Source organism: Carettochelys insculpta, chromosome 5 (assembly GCF_033958435.1).
Source record: "Carettochelys insculpta isolate YL-2023 chromosome 5, ASM3395843v1, whole genome shotgun sequence".
Classification (NCBI taxonomy): domain Eukaryota; kingdom Metazoa; phylum Chordata; order Testudines; family Carettochelyidae; genus Carettochelys; species Carettochelys insculpta.
This window is the reverse complement of record NC_134141.1, coordinates 95,386,567-95,402,856: the sequence shown is the minus strand read 5'-3', so window position 1 is coordinate 95,402,856 and position 16,290 is coordinate 95,386,567. Positions and strand designations below refer to the sequence as shown.

At 39.5% G+C, this 16,290-nt stretch overlaps 1 protein-coding gene across 3 annotated transcripts in view; it reads left to right on the top strand.

The window, feature by feature from the left end:
- The window catches only part of GPBP1 (GC-rich promoter binding protein 1), a 56,910-nt gene that overhangs the window by 2,971 nt on the left and 37,649 nt on the right, over nucleotides 1-16,290 (top strand). For all 3 annotated transcript variants that reach the window (XM_074995552.1, XM_074995550.1, XM_074995551.1), the window contains one exon: nucleotides 200-268. The gene's annotated coding sequence lies outside the window, so the exon portion shown is untranslated. The remainder of the gene's footprint in view (nucleotides 1-199; nucleotides 269-16,290) is intronic.

Sequence of the window (16,290 nt, the reverse complement as noted above, 5' to 3'; positions counted from 1 at the left end):
CCTGAAAGCCCTCTTGATTTCTTATCATTTAGATACCAATAGGCTGCTTAATTCACCTTTTCAACTTTTTATTGTTAATTTTCACATCTTTGTTAAATTTATTGTTGTTCCTTTTTTCCACTGGAAATATGGGGTAGCTTTCTTACAATAAATGAATAAAGCTGTGTACAAATACTTCAATATTTTACTTTTTCTGCAGGTTTGCTTTCAACAGATCCACTACTGCCTCAAGAAAAAATTAAGATGGACAAAACAACCTAGTTCAAAAGTCAGTGGTAACTTTATTCAACTGTAATTTTGTATTTTATATGTAAAGGTTGAGCTATGTTGAAATAATTGAAGCACTATTTGTAATTTACCAACTTTACTGAAGTGGCCATATTTTATAATTTTCCCTTTAAAGCTCTTCAACATTTGTTGGCTGTTACTAATTTTAAATCTCCTCGAGAGCTCAAAAATGGGATCTGGGATAGTGCCTTGAAGGGAAGCCCTAGTATTTTTAAATGAATGTGAAGCTGTCTGTGCTGAGATGACAGGCTTGGAATACCTTTTTCTGTAGGCAGTATTTTGATCAGGAATGTACGTTGTTATTTTAAATAGACCTACTCCATAAGGCCTGTGTGCAGGTTCCTGTGTGATCAGAATAATTTGAGGTCTGTAGGACCTTTGTACTAACTATAGTGAGAAGTGTAATTGTTGAAATGCTTTCATTTGGTATTTGCTGAATCAAAATCTGTTATGTTCACTATCATTATTGAGTCATTGTAGTCTAGTCTTGGTTCTGGATAATATAAGATACTCTACCTTCTTCCAAATCCCATGGTCAAGTTTTGTGGGGTTTTTATACTAATTTGCCTATGTGGGTTATTTTGCTCCCAAGTGTTAATTTCTTCCTTTGCTTAGTGCATGCAATCAGGAGAAGATGATCAAAGATCTGATCTTGTAATAAGTTCTGGATAGGTGAAGCTGTGTGCTTGAGAGGAACTCCACTGAAACTAGCTGGGCTGTATACTGACTCATGGTCCTCTTAACAATAGAGTTAATGAAATGATTGGGTGTTTGATTATACAGTGTAAATTGTGAAATGGGCTTTATATACAAAGTACTGTAAATGTTTAAGGAAATTTGAAACTGGAAATACTCCTTTTTTAAATTTTTCAGTTATTGTAACTTTACTGTATTGCTTCAAGTAAGTAAAAAATCACTTACGGCTGAATTTTTTTAAAGCTTTATGTTTCTTTATTACGTAAATTGATTACTACTGATCAGTGGACTATATAAGCATCTTCCATTTAAAACTAATAGCACCAGGAAAATCCTTAATGCTGTTCAAGCTACTTTCAGTGGTTCTGCAGTTTCTTCATCTTTTTTTCTAATTGTTAAGCCCTTTCTCACTAAGGGACGTTATTTGTGAGAAGTGATTTTTTTTTTTTTTTTTTTCCCCTTTGTCTATATGTTTCTACCATGGTTCTCTGTCTGGTATATAGCCAGGTGCTCTTCACTTTTTGAAAACTGACTCCTTTCTTCACATCTTCATAGTTGCTGGCAGTGGGAGAGCTTTTCTTTTCATTACTGCGCCCTAATTTAAGATTCCAGGATAATCTCGCTTGAGAGCTAAGTATCCTGCTTTGCATGCATATGTATTGGGTGTAGTATGAAGCTGTCCTGTAGTAACAACTACAGCTTTTGTGTTCAAATTTATATGCTGATTAACAGTTTTTACAATTTACATACTTATTTTCTTACACATGCCAAAAGGTTTTTCTTACCTGTGGACATTTGTGAATTTTTCTTTGGTTTGGATTACATTAGACAGGTTGGAGGGGCCCTACTAATTGCAGGGGTGAAAAGTGGGGCTCAGTGTAAAAAGTTTGCTCACCCCCCCCCCCCCCATAGGGCATGTAGTCATGTTGCTATAAACGAGTTTTTATGCTGGTACAGCTTATTTGTTTATATTGTAGTAAGCAAATGAGCAATACCAGATATAAGTTTTTATCATTAGATAAGGCTTAAAGAGCCAACACAAACAGTTTATTGGGACGCAGCGACTATATAGTGAGGTTGAGCCAGATGTCCTGTTTTTGCAGTTTGGATTTTTTTATAAATTTCAAGATTTTGCTTTACTGTCTGTCAGTCTGACGTGATTCGTTGTAAAATAAATATGAATAGGACACATTGGCCATAGGTACATCTCTCACTGTCTTTTGGAGTTACCTATTTTTGTTTTGTGTTTAATTTTTATGAATCTGAGCTTATGTTCTTCTTTGGGGAGGATTAGTTGTGATAGGCCTGTGTAGTGAGCAGTTGGGTTATAAAATGATGCAACAATATATCATCACAAAAATCTGAATGTTGTGGTAGTGTTTTGCTATTAGTCTATCTTGACAGCGCTTATGACATCAGTCATTGATTATCATGGACTGTGGTGCCTGAATTGGTGTGATGCTACAGGCCATTCATTTATCCTTCATAATACGTATGGGCAGCTCCAGAGTTGGCCGCCTTCCCAAATTGAGGCGGTAGTATGCAGGCTGGCTGCTGCATTCATGGCAATTCTCTACTGCCTTCAGTATCCATATGCACTCAATTCCTCTTTCCGTCATTTTACATAAATACAATGGCTTCTGTTTAACACAGCCTAGATGGGTGTTTAAAACTAGATAGTTAATAGCTGAAGTATTTAGTGCAATAACAAGCAGTTTGACCTGTCTCCATAGAGAAGTAGATTGGGATTTAATTATCTTCTCTGTAAGGTGCTGCAGGTGTACACTTGAAGTGGAATAAAACTGGTCATTTTTTCCTAACTTTCTGTTTGGAGTGTCCTTTTGTATGTATAAAAGAAGTAAACAGCAAAAAGAAAGGGAAACCGGAGTATGGGTGGGTGTGAGAATATATAAGGGGAGAAGTAAGGAAAGAGAAGCAGGTGGAATTCATAAAAAGATACATAAAAGGTGGTGAAATATTATAGTAATAGTCACAGCACTAATGCCTCACAAACTTTAAGACTGATGGTGTTATAATTCTTGTATAGAGATGCAGCACTCTTCTGTTGAGTCATCCTCACATTAGGTTCTTAAGCTTTGTGTACAAATGCATTTTGCTAAATGACTCTAGATTTTGGTCAACTACATCCAGTTAGCTACAATCTAATGTGTTCTTTACTAGAGAAATGTGCTGGTTTAATAAGATTTTAAAATCAGTTGGCTTATTTCAGCTGGTTCACTTGTTTAGTATATACCTGGTTTGATTACAGAAGAGTGAAGTGCTTCTCTTAAGTAAGTGGGATAAGGAATAGGGATGGAGAGGTCCTTCACCTGGTCCATCCAAACCTCCCCCGGTCTTCTAGGAGCAGCTGGTGTTGATAGTGCATATATTGATTTTTATAGTTTTTTATGTAAAAACTTGACAACTTCCAAGACAAAGTTTAGAGTCTATATTGTCTGTGTGCACATTGTTTGAAGCAGAATGGGAACTCCAATGGTAAATGCTCTTCCAAGGTTGTTTAAGGTGCTCCAAAGTTTAGATGTCTGTTATCCAAGTATACTTAGAAAACCCAACTGTTACTATCTAGAAATGCCCCTCCATGCACATGTGTATCTGATAAATAAGTTCTTCCTTCACATCTTTTTCTTTTCAAAATTAAGTACTTGGTCTTTCCTTTTTTTTTCCTCTTGATACAGTAAAACTCCTATTTACGCACTTTTCAACTTGACCGATACTTGGATTAACGCAGATTAAAATTGAGTGGCAGGGAGTGGGAACCAGGTGGCTCCTGGCTCCCCTCTGCTTGTGGGAGCTGGAAAACTGACCAGTGCAACACCGGTCAGTTTCCTGATACCCAGGAGTGGTAGGGAGTTGGGAACCAGGTGGCATCCTGGCTCCCCTCTGCTCCCAGGAATTGTCCAGGAATGCAACCTATGTGTAAATCAGGGGTTTACAGCATTGGTTTTAAGATTACATTTATTCTCACGGCTTTCTTTAAGGTGACCTGGGAAGGGCCAGAGAGCAAATGACTGTGTGTGTCTTTGTTTCTTTGTGATTTTATTACAAAGAACTGATTTTTTTTTTTTTTTTTTTTTTTTTTTTTTTTTTTTAAATTTCACTTGTTTACATTAGAAAATCAGGTCTTGCCTATGGAAGACTTCATTGTATCTGGTGAGAACAGTGAAATTAACAACACAACAGACATAAATTAAATGCTGTGCTATTGAGAAGGATTTGGATTTTTTTGTCCATGTTTTAAAGCTTTGGGTTTTTGACATTTATTGAAGTCCTCTGAGGAAAAAATTGCTTAAATACTCCACTCCTCTTTCCTTTAGTTAAGGCGTGAAATCTCAAGAGCTCTAGCAAAACTGAGGAAAATCAAGCTTGTATGCTTAATATTCTCTAACTCAAATTCGCTACCCTCCATTATTTTAAGACCTTCTTTTTATGTTAAAAGAAAACAAAGGTGGCAAACCTAACTTAACAATCCTTTCCTGGCCTGCTTTAAATTGGAGGAAGAGGTGTGCTATTCCACAAGATAGGAATTGGTATAAGTAACACCACTGGGGTATGGCCATCTTGAAAAAACTTAAGCTGCTGGGGAAATCAGCTTGATTTAGATTAATGGTTCCCAAACTTTTTGGCATCAAGCCCCCATGTTGATTTTTTTGAGAAACCCTCATGCCCCCCACCTCTTCTTTACCACCATCCAACCCCCTTTTTAACAAAAACTCAATTCATAACTTAAAATAAAAACAAACTTGATAGAAAAATGCTATTTAAAGTAAAAAATAAGCACAAATAGTTTTTTTTGGCCATTTTCGGGTACCTGGTGCAGCCTCAATTGGCCAGCTGCCTGAGCCCTGTGCCAGCTGCTCAAGCTCTGCATTGTGGGGGCGAGCCACCTGAGCCCCATGATGCTGGGGCCAGCTGCCCAGTCCCACAAGCTGGCTGGCTGCTTGAGAGCCTCCCCTCCCACAAACCAGGCACCACCAGCCCCTGGCTCTTACCCCATCCCTGTCACCTGAGTCAGGCACCCTCAGCCCCCCATCTAACCCCTCTTCTCACTCCTCCCCCCAACCCACACTTTCTCACCTTTTACAGGAGGTGGCTAGCTCCACGTGGGTCTTTGCTGGCTGCCTACTTTTTATAGCAGCTGTGCTGGGTCACTCACGTAAAATGGCAGAAGCTGAGAGCTGGAAGCAAAGGCCGGCTCTTTCTTTGGGTGGGGGAAATTATGAGGGGGGGCGCTGGGTTGCCTTGTGCCTCCTTGGAATTTCTTCACACCCCCCAGTTTGGGAAATCATGATTTAGATCAAAAACTTAGTTTTGGCAAATCCCTGCTTTTCTTCAATTTTAAGATCAATAAAAATGAGCTTGTTTAAAAATTTTCTCAAATATTTGAGACCTAAATTTTTGTTATATTTTCAGAGTGAAACTAACTGCAGGTTGCACCTCCCTTATCCAGCATGCTTGGGACCTGACATGTCCCGAACATGAGAATTTGCTGGACAAGGGAAGGTGGACAAGCCCAGGTTCCCAGGGCCTACCACAAAGCTGTAGCCACCCCCTGCACTCCCCCACCTCCATGTCACAGGGCAGGTGGGGGCTCCAGCTTCCAGACCCTTAGCAGCCTCCCCAGCTGGCAGGGTCTCCAGCACAAGTCTGCAGCAGCCTCCCATGCCCCTGCTGCCATGGGGCGGTGGACGCTCAGTGTCCTGGCCCCATGGCAGCATCCAGCCCCTACTGCTACAGGACAAGTCGGGGCTCCCAGTCCTTGCTGCTGTGGAGCAGGTGTGGGCTCTGGTGCCTGACTCCATCTCAGCGTCCTGTCCCTGCTGCTGTAGGGTAAGTGGGGGCTCTGGTTCTGGCCTGCTGCATCCTTCAGCTCCTGCTTCTGTGGTGCGGAAGCAGCTCTCTGGCTCTTGAACCTGCAGCAGCCTCTTGCCTCACAGCCATGGGGCAAGCAGGGGTGCTGCTCCCAGCCCAGCTGGGACTCCCGCACTTGCCAGATACGAGATGACTAGTGGGCAACATCCATGGTCCTACTGGATGAGCGGTGTTGCCAAGTGAGAGAACACCAGATTTGAGAGTTGCAACCTTTACTTTGGTTTAATCATTGAAACCAAATAAATGGCAGAGTAAACAACATAACATGACTTTAGTTGAAATAATACAAGGTAAAGACAAAGAAAAGGATTTTTTTAGATTTTTTTTTTTAATTGTCAGCACAGTTTACCTTATTCTGGAGGCATTATGGTAATGTCTGGAGCGTGACTGTAAGATGAAAATTCTATTTTGCCAAAACTTTCCTTCCACATTAGAATGGAAATGAAACATTTCAGATGCTACCACAACTGTAACTGTGTCAGAAACCTGTTTTCTGACGCAACCTGAGATTTTTGATTTGTGGAAGTAGGGTGTGTGTCTATAGCCTGCTGAGGTCATTGGTTTGAGATGTGGGAGATCCAGGTTCAGGTCGCGATCCTATATGTGATTTAGCAATGCCTTATTAAGTTTAAAGCAGGGATCTCGGTCTGGATCTTACACATTCCAAACCATTGTTGCTATTCTATAGAAAATGAGGAAAATGCCTTTTTCAGTCGTCTTAATAAAAAGTTTGAACCAAAGATGTCTAATCAAAACTGAATAAATTTGAGGATACAGCGTATGTGGTGGTGGAGGATTTTTTTTTTTGTGAAAACTTATTTCAGAAAAAATGTTTCAGCCAGCTCTAGTAGCTATTCCACAGTTGGGTTTGCTTTTTAAACTGCACCTAATGTGACACAATCCCTACTTTCAGAGGAGAGTTTTGGTGTGAAATGTCACCATCTTAAACCCTTTGAAATTTGGATGCAGTTTGGTTTCTTTCCATAACTAAATGTGGGGGGGTTGTAATATGACTGACTGAAAATTTTCTTTAATGTCTGGTGGGGGTGGAGGGGTGACAGTAAGCAGTAGTAGCCCCAGTAACTTCTTTTTTTCCAGAATGGGACTGGTGGGTTTGGGATGATTAGAGAGTAGAATTATCTCTAGCCAGCTGCATCTCTAAGAGAGAATGGAGGTGAGGAAGAGCGCAGGAGGAAAAAGGGCCTGTGGCATGTCCAGGAGAGCAGTAAGAATAGAGGTAGCAGTAGGCGAATCTTGCAAAGCAGCAGGATGATGGGCAGAACTGACTTTTAGGTATGGAATTCGTGAGTGAAAATGTGCTGATGAAAATTACATACCTACGCTCTTTGGAGACTGGTGGTTGGGGTGGTGCTCAGTAGGGATGTAAAATCCTGTTGGTTTGGTTAACTGGTTAAATGTTACTGTTAGCTAGTTAACAGAGTAAATGGGTGGAGGGGCTCTAGCAGATCTCTGCATCTGTCACTCTTTTAAGCTATTTAAATGTGTATTGATGCTCTTACAGAGCCATGCAAATGACATAAAATGTAAAAGCATTTCAGCCAATTGTGCAATGAATGCACACTTTAATCTTTTTTTCCCCAAGAAGGTGGAATTTATTTACATTGCTTTCTGTGTTATATCTTGATCTTTTAACAAATTGAAAACTGGAAAAAATTGCTAAATGTCTAAAAATGAGTTGGTTTCTCTTGCGGGTATTTGTTGTTGGTATAATCTGACATTTTTATTAAGGCTCTGTCAAAGCATTTAATATTAGTCTTCAACAATGAATGTCCTCAAAATAAGCTTTGTTCAGAATCAGCAAGAGGAAATATTTTTCCTGGCAGATCAGAAGAAAAACAGTCATGTTTAGTAGAGGAAAGCTTGATTTCTGACCAACAAAGAATAAATCATATTTATGGAGTCTGGGTGTTTTTGTTTCAACTACTTTAGGAACCAGGACTCAGTTTTTTTTTTCATTTTTGTTAGCCTAGTCCTCTTTTGGAATGTTCTGAATATCTCCAGGTCCATGTCGATTAGACCAAGTTGTTTGTTTTAATGTGCTGAGGAGTTTTTAAACTGGTGAAAGATTGATTTTTATTTAGTTCCCAGATGACTTTTAATGCCAGTCTTCTGTTCTAAAGCTGAAGCTAAAGCTAGTGATCTCTCTGATGCTGGAAAAAAGTCCAAAGTTGGTATGCTTGTTCAGTTCTTGAAATGATTGAGAGTTGGTAGTGTAGTACAGAGAGCAGATTTTAATTTGTCTAATATGGTTGGAACTGTATTGTTCTGGATAAAGAATTTTTCCACCTCCACTCAGTCTACTAATTAAACTGTACTTTTTAATGCCTTCAACTCATATATGTAGTCCATAGTACAAACTATCATCCAGCTGCAAAAATCTAATTCCTAGCTGTGTTTGTTTAAGTTAGCTGATGGACAGATAGCAGCACCAATCTAACACTTTAATGTTTTGTGATTAGTGTTTGTATCCTGTCCTCTGCTGGTCCTGATTCCTCTCCACCAGCCGAGATAATTCTATGCTTTTTTTTTTCCCCTCAGCACTGGGGTGGCAGTAGAAAAGCCAAGAAGATTCTTCTTGCCATAAGCTAGGGAAATCCTGGAGTATTACAGACTTTCCCAAGATTTTTCTAACACCATTTGTCAAAAACAAACTCTCCTGAACAGCAATATCCAAGTGAAAGAAGGTTGAGAAATTTGCATGAGTCGTCTCCTTTTTTTTTAGCACTCTGACTATAGTTTTTGACTTCTGTGAAACTGCAGTAGGACCTCCTTAGTCGAGGCTATAATTCTGTCCTACTGCTATCACCTTGCACTATAATTGCCTGGTTATTGTATGTGAATTGAATGGTTAGCTTTGCTGGAAATGTTAATTTTGGTAGTGAATAGAGGTGTGTTCTTTTTTGATAGGTGGTAAAACCACAGACAGGAGTTGATAAAACACTTTATATAATATGGTGGTAAAGCTTCAGTACTACTCCTCCAAAAGTTTGCACAACAAGTCCTTTTTGACTTAAAGGCTTTTCTTTTACCCATCTCTAGAGGTTTGTTTCATAAGTCCCTCTTGAACTAAATAGCACTTGAAATGGATCCCTTTGGACCCTTTAAGTGCTTCATGCAATGTTGGCCAGAGTGAGAGTATTTTACATATGCAGAGGAGTTGCTTTTGCGGGTGGTGGCCTGTCCTGCAATATCATACATCGATATGAATGCTCACAAATTATTGTAAGCATCATGATGTTCCATAGGAAAAAGTATAGGGGTATTTTGGAAAAGAGACTATAAGAAAAAGACATTGCAAGACGAAAGATGCTTCTTGGAACTTCTTCAAAACCTTTTTAGCCATCAGTGAAAGGATGTCACTGATCTGTTTCAAAGGCTGGAAATTCCTGATTGAGTTCTCTGGTTAAAGATTTTGCTAGGGCCTTTATAAACTGATCTACTATTCTTGCACCGCTCTCGAGGCTATCACATCTGCAACAACAGTTCAAAGTGAGCCATTACTGGATCAGTCCTATAGCTTTGACTGACACTGTCAAGTCATCAGGTCTCTATAGTTCTGAGCCTAGCTGCCTATGCTCTTTGTCATTGCCTGTGACATCACTGTGAACAATCTTGGGGGCTGGCTTGAGGAGTGGCTCTGCTTGGGGTGTCAGCCATCCTATTAGCTGTAAGTGGCTAGTTTGGGGGCTCAGGCAGTGAATCTCAAGATTTGACTATTCCAGAGTGAACACAGAAGTTACATTAAACATCTATGCCAGAATCCTGGCATTCTCAACAAAGTTTGTAGTATGTTTTTCAAAGCCTTATCATATAGCATTGTATGGTCTTGACTACGGAGTTTAATGTTGCTTGCAGTCCTGAAGGAGAGGGCAGCAAAGCCATACTGGTCGCCTCCCAGAAGGAAAGTGTTTCTGGCAGGCATACCAGAGGGGTTGAGATCTGTGTAATGTTGCCTTGGTAATTAGATCCAGTGAATAAAATCAAAACAGATTTTTCTGCCTTAAAACTCGGGACTCAATTCGTCAAATTGTCAGGCCTAAAAAAAGAAGGTGCAGCCTTTCTACCAGCTGGATTGTCTTCTCCTGGATCCTGTGTCCATGGATCTTGCTGTTTACAACCACAAGAGGCTGACTCAGCTTAAGTAGAATCTTAAATGAGTCACAGTTACAGTTGCTTTGAAAGGAAAGAGCCATTTCCCAATTTGCTCAAAGGCTATATGAATGATTAGAGATCTTGTCTAGGTAAGAGAAATTTGTCACGTTTCCCCCATACACTAGCCCTGTGAAAGAGAATGAGGCCGTTCACTACATGAGAGATACACATGCTGCTTTCTCTCAAACATGGTCTGTTCCCCTTGATCCCACCAGCAAAAAAGTTACTCCATTTATGAACAAAACAAATGAAGGAACAAAAAATGAAAATTCATTTGAAGACATTGAAATGGGATTGATTTTCGTTAATACAATAGAAAAGCGCAGCCTACTTACCAAAATTCTTGCCATGGGTCACCCTGCAGAAATTGCCCACTCCACTGTACAACTCTGTCCCATAGACCTTTCCCAGCACTATAGATAAACCACCTCCATAAGTGGGAGGAGCTAACAGCACTGGGATCCTTTTTACAATGGCTCTGCACAGTGCTGTAACTTGCTGAGTTGGTGGAGGAGGAGGAAGGAGCATGTTTGTTTGTTTGTTTGTTTTTTTCAGACCCTAAACCCAAAATGTTATAGTGCAGTAAAGTGGCAGTGTAGGCAAGCTCTGAATAACTTCCAACTTAATTTTGTAAATACTGCTGGAATACTAATATGCATTGTTAGCTCAAAAATAAAAGTTCCCCTGAAAAATCACAATTTCTAAACTATAGTAGAAGCAGAAGACAAAGAAGCAGCTCAGTGTATATTTTGTCCTTGATTTGCACTGAAACTAGAAAACTGAGACATCTTGTGATATGCCTCATCAGGTCAAGAGACAAGTTGTAGTAGTTAAATGACTACTGGAGAAAGAATAATGAAGAAACTTAAGTGAGAAGCGGGCATTCTGTGAATTTCATGCCATCTCCCACCCCTTCTTGAACCAAAAGTAAAGTCAAGTAACTTTCCTATAATGAAATTGACAGAATCCATATATAAAACATTCTACAAACAAAGGAAATGAAATTTTTTTATTGCCTGAATTGTTGAATTTTATTGTTCAGGAGATACTGTGGCTGATGCAAGTGGGGCAGCATAAACAAGTTAGACTTATCCCATAAATAGTGAGGATTAAGCCATATGTATCCTGCTTTAACACACATGGTCTTAATTTTAAAAGGACTTTGTTTTGAACAAAACTAAGTTTTAAAGAGATGTAGTCAACTTGGAAATCAGATGTCTCTGAATGTTTCTGTGACCTGTACTCAAAAGTACCTGTAATAGAACTGTAACTGAAGGGAATTAGCAAAAGTTTTGATCTTTCAGTTTGTCTTTGTGCATATAAGCACCTTGGGTATAGTTTGTTCAGCTGCTCAGCTTCTGTTATCAGGTACTTTGTGGACAAATCACTTAAAATCATAAACATGGAAGTGGTGAAACTCTGAATTTTCTTTAACAATTTTGTTTTAAGTTTTAGGGTATATGGTTTAAAAATATTGTCTGAAATTACATTGTAAAGAGGTCAAACTTGACCATCCTTGAAATATTAAAAATAAAGATATTTATATAATCTGACCTCAAAGCAGAAAAAGTTGATTTTAATGTCTAGGATTAATGAAAAGGCCATTAAATGTAGTCTGACCTCCTGTATGTCAAAGTTAAATATTTCTGTAATCCCTGCACTAAATCTACACACTATCTTCTAGAAAGGCTTCCAATCTTTAAGATCTGAAGACCTGATGAATCTACCATTGCCCAATGGTTAACCTTCCTAACTTTTAAAAACTCATGCTTTGTTTCTAATTTGACTCTGTCTGGTTTCAGCTTCCAGCCATGGATGCTTGCTGTGCTGCTTTCTGCTACAGCTCCTTGTATTTTTATTTCATTCCTGAGAATGGAATCTCATTAGATACGCTCCCATTGTTACTCATCCTTTATCCAGTTGTTTCAAATGAACGTTTTTCCAGTGAATAGCATGTAGTACCAAGTAGCTGAGATACTGTGTCAGAAGATCATCTTTTCTTCCTTGTGCATGTTTTTGGTGGTAAGGAGATCTAATTTAGATTCTGTTCCCAGCATCCCCACAAAACTGTCATCTGACCTCCAGTTCTTGTACATCGGTGCCTCATTTTTCTCAGCTGTTTAAAGTAATAAAAATATTTGCCTGCTTTATACACATTGTTGTAAGGCTTAATGTTTTCTACAGTATTTTGATATCCTAGAAAGGGGAAGGTGCTGTGGAATTGCAAACAATTATCAACTTTATTGTTTTGATGGTATATAAACTAGCACGGCTTTCTCTGTTGTTGTTTTCAGGTACTTCATAACTTGTGAAAAATGCTTGTTGCTATGAGAACTCATTAGATGTTGACTGACCCCAATTGGTTCAGCTTTCTTAAGGGAATTCATGCTAAATATTGACAGGATTGTTTTTGGTGGGTTTTTGTAGTCATGTGGATTAGTCTTTATACAAAATCTTTTAAACTTTACATCATGACTATTTGTATTATACATAACACTGAAGATATTTCCTGCCTAAAAATTAGAGGAATGAATCTTTTTAAGTGTTGGTCTAGGATGCAACCTTCACACGGATCGGAGGTGTGCATCTGACTTTCCTTGTGCACTATAATAAATCCCATTTATTAAAATGGTGGCCGAACTTCTCTGCTGCTGTAAAATGTCTGTATCCAGAGTTACTCTAGATTGAGAAATTTAGATAACTTAGTTTATGCTCGTAGCAAGCTTTGTTACAGTTCCTTCCTTTAAAAGTTGCTTTCTTAATACAAAGGTGGAAGTGATAAGTAAATTCAGCTGCTAGACTTTCTCCAAATCAAGATTTAATTAGTTATGCATGCTATTTAAATTTTGGTTTTGGACATGGTTTTTAGAACTGTGCAAACAAAAGAGAAATATTCCTACAGTTCTGTAAATTGCACAGGCTTATTTAAGAATTGCATGATCAAAATAATTTAGCTAATTTCAGGTTTAAATCACCTTAATTGATCCAGAGGTGCATCAGCCCTGACAGTGCAGTTCACAACATGTCATGACATTTCTTGCCAGAACTCCAGTCACCTGCTGACTAGGTGGTCATTAGCGCTGTGCACCCAACCCACATAGTGCACTGCAGCCTGGAACCACTGAGCTCAAGGAATCCACCAGCTTCAGTCGTCCAGGTAGCTGGGCTTACAGGCACATGTCCCCACACAAGGAGATTTAAATAGCTTTAATAAATTACACTCTTGAACTCTAATAAGAATACTTGTATTATCTGGGCATTTGTGCTTAGGTCAAGCTGTAAGTTCCTAAAGCTAAGCAATAGTTGATTGCATGGTTTGGGGTTTTTTTGCATACTTTTGTGGTTGCATTTGTGTACTAACTTCCACTAGGTTATAAATCCAAGGCCTAAAGCTTATTTTTGCACATAGTGAGAAGAACCACATTTTGGGAGCCTGAAGTAGCAAGTACACCACAGGCATGTTGTTAACTCCATGACCCGCACTTTTATTTTACCTCAAAGTAGCTATGTATTCCGAGGACTTAATACATTTGTCTGATTCTCAGCTGAAATATAGATCAGCCATAGCATTGCATGTACAAAGGAGACCTAGAAGTGTTAGCATACATTTAGCATTGCATTTCTAGCAGACCATAACCATTTCTGAAGTAACATACTACTGATTTCATTGCACCCTGTGTTGGGTTGCTTTGTCATACGTTCCTCTGACCACAAAATACTTTATTGGAAACCATTCTTCTATCTGCATTTCAGTTAAAATTAGGGGGACCTATCACCATATGATTACACAAAGGAAAAATATTCTAATATGTGAAACACAGTTGCATCTATTTTATATTATTCCATTTGTCTATCACTTGACATGCTAACGGAACACTTCTTTTATTTAAAAAAAAAAAAAGAAAAAGAAAAATCCCAACTGTATCTTACTGTATATGTGTTTTAGTGTCTCTCTTTTGGAGTGTAATTTGCCTGGAGTAGAGATCTTTATTCAACCTTGACTTTATGCTGTGAAATATGCCTTTCTGAAGTTTTGATGGCCAGCCTACTTGGAGTGAAGAACCTAGTGAGAGACTTTATTGCTGTTAGTGTTGTATGGTCATTTGATGTGGGAGAAGCAAAGGAGTTCTTTGTCAGAAATGATATGCATTGAGTTCTTGTTAAATTTATATTGGTTACATTAGCAAGTTTAGTCTTTGTGTCCGTTTATAAACAAATAATTAAATGGCAGATTTACTTTCCTAGCACGGTTAGGGTTTCCTGGTGGTAGCTCGTGCCCTTCCAGAACATTGACTTAAGGATAATCCAAACTTCAGCAAACTAGGGAATGCAAAGTTGTTTTGCCATTTTGTTGTATTTTTTTAAAAACAAAACACAAAATTTGTGAGTAGGAATTTTAGATTACTGAGCCTGGCCCTCCAGACATCTTTCTGTTCTGCTCAGTCTCACTAAGCAGTCTTGGAGGTCTTCCAGTTGGCACCCAGGAAACTATTTTATCTAATCCTCCTCTCCCCAAGTAAGTGTGGTAGTGCACCCTGATGTTTGCTGTACTTTTGTCGGTAAAACACACAGCTCTTACCCATCAAAAGCATGGGAAGCTCAAAGGTGTGAAGTGGGGTCTCAATAAGAATGACAACTCCTCAGAGATGAATACAGCCTAAAAAAATTGCTCTCAAGATTGTGAAGTGCCACATTCATTTCTGTGGACTTTCTAATTCTTCCTCCCCACAAATGTTGTAGAGTGTCTGGTATGTTATGTACATTCTCAGTTCAGCATCAGCAGTGTGTTCTTGGTGCATGCTCTGAGGGCTGACCTATACTACAGAGTAAAGGCGATGAGGCAGTTTGTGTCAGCCTGGCTGTGGAAGTGTCTACACATGAATTTAGTTCCCACCAATATAACTGCGGCACTTAAATTCCACTCCACATGTGATGTAGAGTTAAGCTTGATAGTGTGAGGTGGACTGCTTGTCAGCGTAGATGCAGCGTTACTCATATCAGCTGTTGCTGGCCTTCAGGAGCGGTCCTATGATGCCTGTTGCTGACAGTGCAATTGATATGAGCTCTCTTTGAAGATGTGCATAACCAATACAAGGATCAAAGTGTAGAAATGCTTAAGTGATATAATTACCACAGTGCCAATGGCAGCATGCTAACATAGGTTAGGGTGACTTAATTTTGTAGTATAGATGTGCCCTAAACTTAGAGGGACAGGGTGGGCTTCCTACATTGTGCCTCACATGGGTGTAGAGAAGTACAGATAAATATTGAGTCTTAAATATTGAGTCTGTTCTGGTATGGCTATGATCTGAAGAAGTGGGTCTGTCCCACGAAAGCTCATCACCTAATAAATTATTCTGTTAGTCTTTTAAAGTGCTACTGGACTACTTTTTTTGTTTTGATGGGTATAGAGTGTTGCTTAGGACCCAAATCTGGCTGAGGGGCAGAAGGAGTCAAGTTCCCACAGTTGGTGAGGGGCCAGGCCCCATGCAGATCCTAGCATCTGGTGAGGCAGGGTTTGGGCTCACCGTGGGACAGTTTACGTTCATGTGAAGGGGTTGGTGCGAGTCCCTACTCCCCCCCACCCCCCAACCCTGATTCACAAGAAGGGGCATGAGAAGGGTTAGACCACAGTGGAGGGCCAGAGGTTCCCAGATCTTGGTATACACATAAGTAGGGTCAGGAATCTGTGAAAGGTTCTTCCATATCCTGGCTTATATTGGGGAAGAAGGGTTGGGAGAGTAACTTAGGACTCCCCAGACCCTGGGGTGCCCACAAGTAGAATATGGGGCAGACAGGTGCCCTGCACTTGTCTCCCTCCCTCACTGTCTGCCAGCCACCTCAGAACCCCTCACTCATCCCCAGTTACCTTTCTCCCCTTGTGAAGCCTCAGATTCATTTCCCCTACACCTCTTAAAATGCCTGTCCATTGTCACCAACTATCTGCATGTCTTCCCAGACACCCCCAAAATATAACTGCATAATGTTCTCCAGAATAGTGATAGGGATAGCCATGTTAGTCTGTATTCCATCAAAGCAAAAACGCAGTCATGTGCTGCTTTAAAGATTAACAAAATAAATCAGAAAAGGATCTGTCCAACGAAAGCTCATCTAACAAATTATTTTTTAGTCTTTAAAGTGCTACATGACTGCTTTTTTGTTTCGATTCTCCAGAATAATTTTTCTGTTCCCATAGTGGTAACGAACACACTAGTTTGAGTAGTGATGTAATACTTACACAGT